This window comes from Populus nigra, chromosome 1, assembly GCF_951802175.1.
Source record: "Populus nigra chromosome 1, ddPopNigr1.1, whole genome shotgun sequence".
Taxonomy (NCBI): Eukaryota; Viridiplantae; Streptophyta; class Magnoliopsida; order Malpighiales; family Salicaceae; genus Populus; species Populus nigra.
Genome location: NC_084852.1, coordinates 3,842,680 through 3,857,357, shown reverse-complemented (window position 1 = coordinate 3,857,357; position 14,678 = coordinate 3,842,680). Strand labels below are relative to the sequence as shown.

General features: G+C 32.5%; 1 pseudogene; it reads left to right on the top strand.

Moving 5' to 3' along the window:
* The first annotated feature begins 1,141 nt into the window (after nt 1-1,141).
* On the top strand, nt 1,142-10,654 carry LOC133698866 (G-type lectin S-receptor-like serine/threonine-protein kinase B120; annotated as a pseudogene).
* The last annotated feature ends 4,024 nt before the right edge of the window (nt 10,655-14,678 follow it).

Genomic DNA, 14,678 nt, shown 5'->3' with positions numbered 1-14,678 from the left:
TATTTCAAAACAGCACATGCATGTACTTCGGTAGTTCCATAAAGTTTTAACAATTTACAAACAAATACAATCTTACAAAATCTAAAACAAACCATAACAGGTATAGAATTATACATTCATATACTACAAGTTTGTTTGAGAAATAACAATAAAACATGTACATCTACTAACAAAATACATATACTAAAAAAACAATAAAATTGACATTTAATTAAATGTTAAAATTTAAAAAGATAGAATTACTTACAAAAATTGATAAAATCCGTCGGTAAATCAGAACACGGATGCTGTGACCACAAAACTTCAAGAAATACAACTTGTTGTGCTGATAAGAGGGAGATGTTTTTTTTGGGGGGGAGCGGGGGCTGTTTGTTTGCAGATAGGGAGAGTTGGGATTAGGAAGAAGAAAGAGAAATAGGGGAGGAGAGGGTCGGCAGAGCTGTCATAAATTAACTTTTTCCGACGTTTTCACCGACGGAATTACGTCGGTGATTCTGACGGAAACATTGACACATCACTATACGGATCCGTCATTTCAAATCCCTCGATGAGTCTGTCGGTAATTTAAACGGCGAACCGATCACGTCACTGTACGGGCTGTCATTTTGAATCCGTCAGTGATTCAAAACATGAAGAAAACAAAAGGCTCAATTCTTGAAAAATTAATCGTTAAAAGATGAAATTGAAAAAAACAATCAATTATACAAAAGGATATAAGATTTTAAAAAATGAAAATTAAAATAATGATGGTTAAAATCAAAATAAAAAATAAATTAGAGGGAAACCAAAATTTTTTTAATGAAGGATTAAATTGAAAAGAAAAAAAACTTTAACAAAAAAAAAATAAGGACCCAAATGGAAAACAAATAATGGACCATAAACTTGGATTGAAGGATGAAATTGAAAAGCGATAAAACTTTTACAAAAATGCCTAAGAAGAAGTTTATAAATCAAAAGAATAAGAACTAGAATGGAAAAAATAAAACATGACAAATTGAAATTGAATGACTAAATTGAAAATAAATAAAACTTGTATAATAGGGTCAATAAATAAAAATTAGAAATCAAAGAAATAAGGACTGCAATTAAAATAACAAAAACAAAAATGACTAAGTTGTTTTTTTTTTGGAGGAAGAGAAAAGAAGAAAGAAAAGAAAGAAAGAAAGAAAGAAAGAAAAGCTTGCCAACAATAATTCATCGCATCTCCTCCGACACACGCCATACTAGGAGGAAAAGGACATGGTGGCATTTCCATTGAAACGACAGAAGCACAAGTTTGGCCACTAAGAAGCGTCGCACGTCTCGTCCAAAAACGTTTAGATTTTTTTCAATAATAACACGAGCCAAGCAGTTTTTCCAATTAAAAAATTAGTTAATTAACTTGAAAAGACCAAACTACCCTAGATAACTATGAATTAATGAAAAAACCATGCTAAAAAGACCAAACGTGTTTTAATTTTTTGGGTTCCAAGGGCAAAACTATCTTTTCACTTTATTTCAAAATTGAAAAGACCTAAATACCCTTGCCTAATAGCTTACAAAAATATGATATAAAGAGAACAAAAGTTGTTTTACTATAAATCAATAAGGATTAATGGGTCATTCAAAAAGACCAAAATACCCTCGACTCATAGCCTTTTATTTTTTTCTTTGAAGGGCAAAACAATCATTGCACTATAGCAATTAGTAGTGAAATTAGTGTGTGTCCATAGTGTTTGCTACAAGGTTTGTTTAATGTCTTTTAGAGTTTTTGTCAACTAGTTTTCTGGACCATAATATGTTGTTGGTTGGGGAAAAAAAAAATATGAGGCCCCAATTAACTTGATTTAAAATTAACCACGTGAGATTAAAATCAACCCCGTAAGATTTGCCTTGACGTGATTTAATTGACTTGATGGGTCCAAAGATAAATTAGATGACTAGTAAAAAGTGTGGTTTGGCTTTAAAAAGAAATCAAGATGATATATTTTTTTAAAATATTGATATGACGACATATTATATCATCTTGGGCTTCATGTGTTAGCCCACGACTTAGGTAATGAACTCCATTGAGTTTTTGAAACTATTTTTTATTAAATGATATGATAACAAAAAAAGACGATCGTAAAATTGAGCATCAACCAAATACCAGGACGTTTGTTTGAGTCTATGATAATCTTAAAAAAAAACAAATCGAAATAAATTATGAAGACCAATTCAAAATCAATCCATATTGAAGGATGAAATTAATAAAAAAAAAAGACAAAGGATTCATGAAAACTTTTTTTTAAAGAAACCATTTAGCATTGTTATTAAATCAGACTCAACAAGTTAACTTTGAAACATCTCAACCCGACTCCTTTCCAAACTCGGGTTTAAAATTAACTCGCATGGATGACCTAGTTGACTTGATAGGTCTAAAAGAAACATAAACATCGATCAAAACATGGTTTTGACTTTAAAAATATGTCAAGAAGACATTTGTTTTTTGAATATTGAGATATATCAACCTGGAGTTTTGCAATTTAGCTTGAAAACCCCACAACATGGATCATGATCTCATTTGAGTTTTAAGAAATTATTTTTTATTTAGTGATATGATAACAAAAACAGACGCTTGTTAAAATTGAATACCAACCAAAACAAATTAGCTTAAACAAATTAGCTTAAAATTGATTTGGAAGCACCCTAAATACCCTTGCCTAATAGCTTAAAAAAATATGATATAAATTAGTGTGTGTCCATAGTATTTGCTACAAGGTTTTCTTTAATTCCTTTTAGAGTTTTTGTTAACTGGTTTTCGGACCATACTATGTTGTTGGTTAGATAAAAAAAAATTGAACCTAAAATTTTTTTGGCCCCAATTGACTTGATTTAAAATTAACCACGTGAGATTAAAATTAACCCCGTGAGATTTGTCCTAACGTGATCCAATTGACTTGATAGGTCCAAAGATATATCGGATGGCCGGTAAAAAGTGTGGTTTGGCTTTAAAAAGAAATCAAGATGGTATCTTTTTTTAATATTGAGATGACGACATATTAGATCGTCTTGGGCTTCGTGTGTTAACCCATGACTCAGGTAATGAACTCCATTGAGTTTAATAACTTTGTATTTTGAAACTATTTTTTACTAAATAATATGATAACAAAAACAGACGCTCGTAAAATTGAGCATCAACCAAATATCACGGTGTTTGTTTAAGTCTACAATAATCTTATAGAAAGCAAATCGTAACAAATTATGAAGACCAATTCAAAATCAATCCATATTGAAGGATGAAATTGATTAAAAAAAAGACATAAAGGATTCATGAATCTTTTTTTTAAAAAGAAACTATTTATCATTGTTATTAAATCGGACCCAATAGGTTAACTTTGAAACTTCTCAGCCCAACTCATTTCCAAACTCGGGTTTAAAATTAACTTGGATGGGTGATCCAGTTGACTTAATGAGTCTAAAAGCAACATAAACATCGATAAAAACATGGTTTTGACTTTAAAAATATTTCAAGATGACATTTATTTTTTGAATATTGAGATGACGACAAATTAGATTAACTCGAGTTTTTACGACTTACCTTGAAAAACCCATGACACGGATCATGGACTCCATTGAGTTTTAAAAAATTATTTTTTATTTAGTGATATGATAATAAAAACAGACGTTTGTAAAAATTGAATATCAATCAAATATAGAGATATTTAATTGAGACTGTAATACAAAAAGAAAACTAGAACAAATTATTATGATCAATTCAAAATCAATAAAATATTGAAGCATGAAATTGAAAGAAAATAATTTGGAATGTATAATATTTATAAAAAAAGAAAAGAAATTAAAAAGGAAAAAATTAGAAAAAAGGGTGCTTCACTATTCATATAAATTGTGAAGCATCATTATATTTTTCAATTTTTTTAATAAAGAGAGTGATAAGTTATAATATAATATAATAAATAACAAAACTAAGAATTTAAAATAAAAGAGCAAGGAGTGTTTTTCTTTGATTTTTTCCCTAATGGAGATTAAAAGTCACACGTCAGCTAATTATGTGCTCTTTGTGTTTAAAATATGACTTGACATATTTTGAAAAGATCACTATAATTTTGTTAAGAACCGTGTCATATTCCTATTTTTAAAAAAATAATTCAGAAAATAGAAAATATTGTCCAACTCGGAATTGAAAAGAAAAATTGAATAAAGCATATAGATATGATATCCTAGTGAGAAAGTGTAAGATAGACAACAATTGTGATGGTTAATATTGAATATTAAATATTAATCTTCTTATTATATTTATTTTTAGCTTGATGTTATTCTTGTACTAACAGTCAAATGATTGAAAAAATATCTTTTTAAATGAATTTTTTTATTTTTAATTTTTTCATTATTAGTTTTTTCATTATTTTGATATATTCCATTAATTTTGGAGATGAAATTGAGATTTAAAAACCCTTTTCATTACTATTTTAATAAAAATGAAAAAAAAATATAATGAAACTAGTAGACCAAAATTGCTTGACTACAAAATTGCTCGTTTCCTTTCCTTTTTTCTCTTTTAATTTCTTGTATAATGGCCAGATAATATTTTCAGACAAGTAACTAACTTATATATGCATTTTTTTTTCAATACTAACTTATATCCAAGTTTATTATAAAAATATTAAAAAAAATTATTTTTTTAATATGAACATTAATTTATATAATCTATGTTCATACCAAAAAAATATTCTTTTAAAGTGTGATAAAAAATATTTTTGTTTAAATATTTTAACTTTAAAGGAGAAGATGATATTTTTCTAATATGAAATATAAAAAATTGAAATAATTTCTTAAACTTTATTATTTATAATATGCATAGTATATCCAAATAGATTGTTTCTTAATTTTTTTATATGAAATATTAAAATCTCAAATATTATTTTTAAATTTTTTCAAATTGACCTATCTCAACCTGAACCCTTAATCGGGTTAACCCTTAGCCCGGTTTGATAATTATACTTATTAGATGATTTTAGAAAGCAGTGGATGCTTTGGCTACAAAATTATGATATCAATCTAAGCAGAGAAGTATCTCAATGAGTTGCTGACATTGGATTCAACGAAAGATACGCTTGAACTCGAAAATGACGGAAACAAGGGCCATAATTTGAAGGTATATAGTGCAGCAACAATTATGGCTGCTACAAATTCCTTTTCTGCAGACAACAAACTTGGACAAGGTGGTTTTGGACCAGTTTACAAGGTAGTCTGTTAAAAATTACTTCCAGAAAAGGATTGAAGAACTTATTAACTTCATGTCTCAGACCAAGTATTGAATTGAGAGCTGTTTTACTTCAGGGGAAATTGCCGGATGGACGAGAGATAGCTGTAAAAAGACTGTCTAGAAGTTCAGGACAAGGGCTGGTGGAATTCAAAAACGAGCTTATACTCATAGCTAAATTGCAACACATGAATCTTGTCAGGCTCCTAGGCTGCTGCATTCAAGGGGAAGAGAAAATGTTAGTGTACGAATACATTGATAAAGTTTAAATGTAGACAGTGTATTGATCAAATGAATATATTGTTTTTCCACACAGATTACAAATAATTGAGAGCTGTATATTTACATAGAATTAGAGAAACTGTTTTACGAAAGCTAGCTATAATTGTGGCTGTGAAGATTGTAACCGGTGAGAGCCTTGATTATGGGCTAGTCTTCTGTGATTGGATTTGAGGCAGAATATGTGGAATGATCTGAGGCAGGATCTGTGGAATGATCCTTAATATGCCCCCGCAAGATATGGCTGTCATCAGCAAGACCAATCTTGGTTCTGAGTTGTTTAGTTCTTTGGGTGGACATGGGCTTGGTGAGGAGGTAGGCAAGTTGATCTTGGTTGTGGACATGATGAACCTTTAACATGCCTTTCTGAGCCATATCCCGGACAAAGTGCAGGTCAATTTGAATGTGCTTCATCGGAGAATGTTGAATGGGATTGAGACTGAGTTGGGTAGCACCCAGGTTGTCACAAAGCAATGTTGGTGGCGAAGTGAGAGATAGATCGAGTTCCTGAAATAGGGACAATAACCAGATGGTTTCAAAGGCTGCATTTGCAAGGGCTTTATATTCCGCTTCGATGGAAGATCTTGCAACAACCCGCTGTTTTTTGGAGCTCCAGGATATTGGATTGGAGCTAAGGAAGCAAATATAGGCAGATGTTGATCTGCGATCATCATAGTTGCCGGCCCAATCAACATTTGTGTAAGTAATGAGGTTCGAGAGTGAATTTTTTTGAATGTGGATACCATGATAAATGGTGTGCTTCAAATAGTGTAAAAGTCTCTTTGCCGCTGTCCAGTGTGTAGCAGTGGGTTTATGCATGAATTGTGACAGTTTGTTGACCGCAAATGATATGTCAGGACGTGTAAGAGAGAGGTACTGAAGGCCACCAATAACACGCCTGAATTTTGTGTTGTCCACAGAGGAAGTGCCATCAATAAGGTGAAGAGCTGTTGTGGTGGACAAGGGAGTGGACACCTCTTTGGCACCAAGCATGTTTGTTTTACAGAGAATGTCATGTATATATTTGTGCCGAGACAAGAACAGACCATCTGTGGTTGGAATGACCTCCATGCCGAGGAAAAAATGAAGAGGTCCCATGTCTTTGAGAGAGAAAGCAACTCCAAGTTGATCAATGATGGAGCTCACAAACACATTGTCACTGCCAGTGATGATCAGATCATCTACATACACCAACAAGAAACATAAAACAGAGGCAGTATTGTAGATGAATAAAGAGCTATCAACTTTTGAGTTTATAAACCCGAGCGCCAGAATTTTTTTCTTTAGAGCAGAATACCATTCCCGTGGAGCTTGTTTCAAGCCATAAATGGTCTTTTGTAACCTGCAAACATGATTAGGATTTGACAAATCTTTAATGCCAGGGGGTTGAATCATATACACAATCTCATGCAATTTCTCATGTAAAAATGCATTGTTTACATCCAGTTGGCGCAAGGACCACCCTTGCATCACAGAAATTGTTAGAACAATGCATATTGTAGCCGGTTTTACAACCGGACTGAAAGTCTCTATGTAATCCAACCCAAGGCGTTGATGAAAACCCTTGGCAATGAGCCGCGCTTTGAATCTATCAACATACCCATCCGATTTTCTTTTGACCCTGAACACCCCTTTGCAACCCACTGGGTTGTAGTGAGGGGGTGGTGGAACTAAGTCCCACGTGTGATGGCGCATGAGTGTCGTTAACCCATCAGACATGTCACTTCTCCATTTCGGGTCACAAAGTTCTTGACTCACACAAGTGGGTTCAATGGTGGGTGGAATGGGGTGTTTTGAAACGGAATGAAGTTGTTTTGGCTTGTAGATGTTGTTCATGGAGCGTGTGATCATGGAGTGTGTGTGAGAAGTGTTATCTGTGGAGTGATGAGCTATGGGTGCAAGGAGAGAAGTGGATTGATTGGGTGAGGTTTGAGACTAAAAGGATATAGGTGGCGGGACAGGGGAACATGGGGCGAGGGAGGTGTTCTGAACATTAGGTAAAACAGGGGAGGAGGAATTAGGTAAAACAAAGGATGAGAAATTAAGGGAAGTACCTGATGGTGATGCGGAAGCCGGTGCACCGTCCATTCGCACTGGTGGTGGTTGCGGCATGGGAGGAGACTCGATGGGCAGAGGTGACAAGGCAGAGGAATTGACAGGTGTGGCTGCAAAGAAGAAAGAGATGGACGTCTAGGTTTCATGAAAAAGAACATGTCGTGAGAGATAAATCCTCTTGGTTTTGAAGTCCATGCACCGATATGCACTCTGGGTTTGGGAGTAGCCCAAAAAAACACATGGACATGCTTTGGGTTGGAGCTTATGAGTATTATAAGGCCGGGTTAGGGGAAAACACAAACAATCAAATTTCTTTAATTTGAGATAATTGGGTGATTGATTGAACAGACTTTCAAAGGGAGATATATGATGTAAAAGAGTGGTTGGTTGACGATTTATGAGGTAAACGGCGGTTTGAAAAGCGTAAGGCCAATATGAGAGTTGCAAGTCAACATCCTTTAAAAGGGTGAGTCCTGTTTCGACTATGTGACGGTGACGTCGTTCGGCAACCCCATTTTGTTGGGGAGTGTGAGGAGTGGTGGTGTAGTGGCTAATACCATGGATGGAAAAATAATTTTTAAGAGCCACAAACTCACCACCGTTGTCCGAGTAAATAGATTTTATTTTGGCCTGGAACTTTGTTTCAACAAGATGTTTAAATTGAGGAAAGATGCTACTAACGCTTGACTTGGCAACCATGGGATAAAACCACATATATTTGGTAAAGTGATCAACCAAAATTAAGTAGTAGCATGACCCATCAAGACCAATAGTATGGGAAGGGCCCCAAACATCGGTGTAAATAAGGTCAAGAGGTGCACGACTTTTAAGACTTGTGGAATGAAAAGGTTGTTGATAGGCTTTATTGATAGAACAGGGAGTACAAAGTGTTAACGCTTGAGTGTCTTTTTTTATTGGAAGGGAAAAAGCACGAACAAGAGAGGTTACAATTTTATAAGAGGGATGTCCAAGTCGCTTGTGCCACCCATCAATTGTTGTCCTCTCATGCACATTTGCAACTATTTTGGAGGAAGAGCCCGCCAATGAGTCTAGAAGTGGGTACACACCGTTCTCACATGCACCTTTGAGAAGTATCGCCCCCGTGATCTGATCCTTGACAAGAAAGTAAAAGGGGTGAAATTCAATAAAAACATTATTTTGGGTAGTGAAGTGATGTACAGAAATTAAATTCTTGCAAATACTGGGAACACAAAGTGTGTCTTTTAATTGAAAAGCACGATTGGGGGAATGAAAAACCAAAGAACCAATGTGTGAGACAAACCTGAATCATCACCGATAACAACTTCATTAGTGACATCTATTTCGAGTGGACTGATAAATTTATCAAATCACATGTAATATTATGAGAAGCGGCGGAATCAATTAACCATTTGGTGTCCTTTTGATGAGAGGTAGAAACACAATTAGCAGTGGGATCCGAAAAATGGACTTTCAGGCACTGTTTGGCGACATAGCCCAGCTGGTCACACAGCTGACATTTGGGCTGATAACGGCGTTGACCTGTGGGCTTCCATCCATTAGAGAATGGCTTTCTGTTTTGGGGCACATTTGGAGTCCTATTTCCATTATGTTTGTTGAAGCCCCGACAGCCATGGTGACCATGTGAAGGAGCCATACCCTGGCGCTGCCCACCAGAGCGGCTGGAAAAATTAGCCGTTGCCACCAGGTGCTGAGTGGCGGTTTCAAGACGACGGAGATATGCCTCATGCCTGACGAGCAGATCATGAAGCTCCTCAAACGTGAGAGATTTCTCACGAGTACGGATCGGGGCGGCAATCTCACGAAAATCAGGTCCCAAGCCGTTAAGAACGTAGAGAGTGTGGGATGATAAATTAGAGCAATCTCATCTGCAAGAGTCTTAGCAGCATGCAGATATTCCTGAATCTTGTCAGACTCCTAGGGTGCTGCATTCAAGGGGAAGAGAAAATGTTAGTGTACGAATACATGCCTAATAAAAGCTTGGATACATTTATATTTGGTAAGTTAATTATGGCATCATACTATAAAGTGAATGGATCTCTGTTCTTGAAAGGTTTTGGACTTGGATGAATAACATTGCTGGAATATTCACTGTTATGTTTTAAATGCAGATCAATAAAAAAGGGAGCTCATAGACTGGAAGAAGCGATTCGAAATCATTGAAGGGATAGCTCAAGGGCTCCTTTACCTTCATAAGTACTCGAGAGTGAGGATAATTCACCGAGATTTGAAGGCTAGCAACATACTACTTGATGGAAATCTGAACCCCAAAATTTCTGATTTTGGCATGGCAAGAATTTTCAAGATCAATGATTTAGAAGGAAATACAAACCAAATTGTTGGGACGCGGCAAGTATAGATTTACAGTTCTATATGTCATTACTCTGTTAAATTCTTAAAAATAACATAACATTCACTTGTCCATACAGTGGTTATATGTCCCCTGAGTATTTCATGAAGGGCATTTTCTCTGTAAAATCTGATGCTTCAGTTTTGGAGTTCTATTGTTGGAAATTGTGAGTGGTAGAAGGATCCAAGGCCTCCTTGAAATAGACGGTCACCCTCTCAATCTTGTGGGATATGTAAGTTCATTTCATGCAATCTCATAAATTATACATTGCTAGCTGCATAAGCTTAATTTTAACATTAAAGTAAACTAAACTTGGTTCAGGCATGGGAGCTATGGAAAGCAGGTAGCCCATTTGAGCTGGTGGATCCAATACTAAGAGAATCTTGCTCCAAAGACCAAGTTTGAGATGCATTGATGTGGGCTTGCTGTGTGTAGAAGACAATGCAGTGGATAGGCCGATTATGTCAGATGTTATATCAATGCTAACAAGTGAAGCACAATTTCTTCACAATTTTCCAGTGCAAGAAGTATTGTGGAAGAAAAGAGCCTCAGCAAGCCAGCAGAGATTGGTACTTCCATAAATAATGTATCTCTGTCAACCATGGATGCGAGATAGAGGTTAATTAGAGCGTTAGATGGTTTATTTCTCCTCACATTTTGTATGTCATGTCGTATTGGAGCGGTCACATTCTCTATCAGTATTTTGCTTTTTCAATGCTTGTCTTTTTTGGTGCTCTCAAAATTTCAAATTTCATTCGGAATATGCATAGAAGTTTTTAAGGTTGTATTTTATATTATATGTACCATTATTCGTTATGATATCTAATAAAATAATGAAGAGAATTATATATATATATATATATATATATATATATATATTTGATGATGTATAAAATCTAAGATATGTAAATAAAAGTTTATTTATATAATGGTTATTGGATTGTTTAATTATATGAGTATATAAGTTTTTTTTATTTACATTTAGGAGTTGTTTTTAGTGTGAAAAACATGTTAAAGAAATTTGTGTATTCATTTTTTTTTTAATTATGTTTTGATGTTTAAGCTTGAATGCTTATTTTTATGATTTATTTTTTTTATTGCAATTTTAACATTTATTATTTTTATTTTATTTTTTGATTTTTTTGTGTTGTTTTTTTTTTGTGATTTTAACCCTACAATTTTTTTATACATAATACTTTTGGTTTTATAACCAAGGTTATAGTTTAAAAAGTTAACAGTAGTTGATTTTTTTATTTTATTTTTTTATTTGTTTTTTATGAAATTATTTTATTCTCATTTAATTTTTATTTTGTTAACAAATAAAATCATTTAAATGTTTTTGGAGTATTGTGAAGATATATTTTTATAATAATAGCAAACATTCATCTTTTGCATTGAATCATTGTTTTTTTTCTATTTAATTGCAACAATAACATGGAAAACTCTAAATTAATTGCAAAATGGTTCTTCAAAATTTTAAAAATAATTAAAATTAAAATAAAATGTGTTTGACAAAACATAAAAAATAAATAAAAGTAAAGATTATAAAAAATAGATTATGACATGTTTGCTAAACACATCCTTGACTAAACAATGCATACTAAAAACTCATCTTGAGATTGTGTTTAACACATCTTAAGATAAAAAAAAAAAACATTTTTTGTTTGGTAAATTTCTATTAGGCCGAACACAGCCTTAAGGTTTTTAAAGGCTCAGCCCAGCCACACAAACTGGGCTCCCTGGCCAAGTTTAAAACTAGCAGAAGCCTGGTCCGACGAAAATGAATGGGTGTAAGGAAAACTAAATAGCCCAACCTTCTTTTTATTTCAAAATAGAGGAATTTTAGAAACCCAATCCATAAACAAAAGAACAAGAAAAGAGCTTCACATTTCAAGGATCAAAACCAACATTTTACATTAACCTTATTTGCCTTTTGGCCGATCTTAGTCAAAGGAAACTAAGGATCCTTCTCTTTCTTTTCTTTTTTTCTAGCTGATTTTTCTTACCACACACACTCATTGTCCACATACTACACATGTCATAAGTGTTCATCAACCCCAAATTTTAGAATCCCTTTCCCATCACATGGCTGGCCACTCTAGTTTGGAATTAATGGTTTCTTTATTGAACAATTTTTTTTTGTGTGTGTTTCTTTCAAGTTCAGAGCATCCTATTTAGCTTAATTAATCTCATTTCTATCAATTTCTACATTTCCCTCAATCTTCCTTCAAAAACCCTAATTTATAAATTTTGAAATTTATACATAATTCCTACTTAATTGTTAACTTGTTTTATATAATCAAGTCTAGTGTCCATACCTTTAGAAATTTCAGAATTTCAGCTCATGTAAATTGAATATTTTGGCCCCTTTTCTCAAGCATCTAGCTGGGCCTTTCTTCTTTTTCTTCGATTCTGCACTTGTTTTAACCTTATTAGAACCCTTGTTATTGGTTGTCCTCTCTATTTGGAGTTTCTAGATTTGCATTTCTAAGTGATTTGGTGTTGTTCCTTCTCTTTTGAAGAAGAAAATCTGCACTCTTCCCCCTTTTTTTCTTTTGTTTCCAGCCGGCTATGAAAGAGGAATGAATGGGGTATTTATAGCCCCTATTCTTCCTAATTATACATTGGCCCCTATTCTTTTCTTTTCTTTACAATTTGAATCACATTCTTTATGTCTTTATATTTTCCTATTTAATTTCTTAATTATTACTTTTATTTATCATGTATATAATAACATTTTAATTTATTCCTTATTATAATTTTTTTTCTCGGGATTTTACAATAAATATTTTATTACAGCATTTTAAAAAATTTAAACCAAAATTATAAATATGAGAAATAAACTTACTTGTTAATAACTTTAGAGCTAGAGGGGATATAGATAAGATTACTCTCATGGTACACAATACACCGAGAGTTAAAAAAAATTAGTGTTAAAAAAGAATGTCAAGAGGCCAAAAGTGTGTTTTAAAAAAATAAAAAAAGTGTTATGATTTGGATCATAGACTCAACTGGGTTGAATAAACTTGTCTTACCTTATAAGATAATAAAAAAAAATAGGTAACGACATCAAATGAATCAAACTAAGAAAATAAGAATGCTAGTTATAAAAAAAAGTGTTTATTAAAAGGAAAAAAAACAATAAAGATAAATTTCAATCTAATCAAGCACGGTAGAAAAAAAGTCAAAAAGAAAAGGAAAAAATGACCTTAGTTGTCGCATGTGTGTAGTATTGCGGCGATCATCCTTCTAGATCAAGATTTTTTATGTGAGAAGAAAGAACAAGGAATTCTTATTCTTTATTGATTAAAAAGATTTGGAATTAGCCACATAGTATTTTGATCACTAAGAACCCTAAATGATTTTTAGAGTTTGGATAAGGAGACTAGTTGTGTAAAGAGAGGATAATATCACCCCTAATACACCCTAACTAAGATAAGTTATGTTTTTTATTTGTTTGATTATTACTATAGTACTATTGCTTTTTTTCTCTAACCGTTGAGTCTGTTTATTGGATAAAACAGATCTACCCCTATAGAGCATGGCTTTACAGGTTAAGTATAACCATTCTAGAGTTAAAATATATTTTTGTATTTATTTCTTTGAATACTGAGAATACATCTTACATATAAGTTCATAATATTTAATATTAAAAATAAAAAAAATATTTTTTGGTGTTTTGAAATTTAGGCCAAGTCCTTATGACTTTAATAAACTTGTTATTAAATCTATGATGCATGCAAAATAAAATAAAAAAACTAATTTGTTTTTGTATTTCCAAGAACTGCAATGTATTTTGTTTTTGTATTAGAATGCAAATATGATTTTTTTTATCTACTTAGCAATATGCAATTTAAAGCATAAATAAATTTTTCAAAGAAGGAATTTTTTTTGTTGGTTTTATATATTATTATTTTTTGACCAAAAAAAGTTTATTTAATACCGTAAACACTTTATGTATTTCCAAGAACTGCAATGTATTTTGTTTTTGTATTAGAATGCAAACATGATTTTTTTATCTACTTAGCAATATGCAATTTAAAGCATAAATAAATTTTTGAAAGAAGGAATTTTTTTGTTGGTTTTATATATTATTATTTTTTGACCAAAAAAAGTTTATTTAATACCGTAAATGCTTTATGTATAAGTTTATAATTTTAAATATTAAATATCAAAGGGTAAAAAAATAACGTGGACAACCCAAAATTAATTGCAAAATAGTTCTTTAAAATTTGAAAAATAATTAAAATTAAAATAAGATGTGTTTGACAGAACATAAAAAATAAAAAATAAATAATAAATAATGCTATGAAAAATAGGTTATGGGTTGTTTTCTAAACACACCCTTAGCTAAAAAATATATACTTAAAACTTTTCTTGATTATGTTAGCCAGACACACCTTAAAGATAAAAAGAAAATTTCTTTGGTAAATTTCTGTTAGGCCAAACATAGTCTTAAAGTTTTTAAAGACTAAGCACAGCCACATGAGTTGGTATCCATAGCCAAGTCCATAACTAGCACAAGCCTTATGACTTGTCCGAAGGAAACGAATGGGTGTTAAGAAAACTAAATAGCCCAACCTTCTTTTTCTTTCAAAACAGAGGAATTTCGGAAACCCAATCCATAAACAAAAGAACAAAAAAAGAGCTTCACGTTTCAAGGATCAAAACCAACATTTTACATTAACCTTACCCATCACCTACATCATTTCCTGCTGCTCATTGTAAGAACAAATGATATTTCATTTGCAA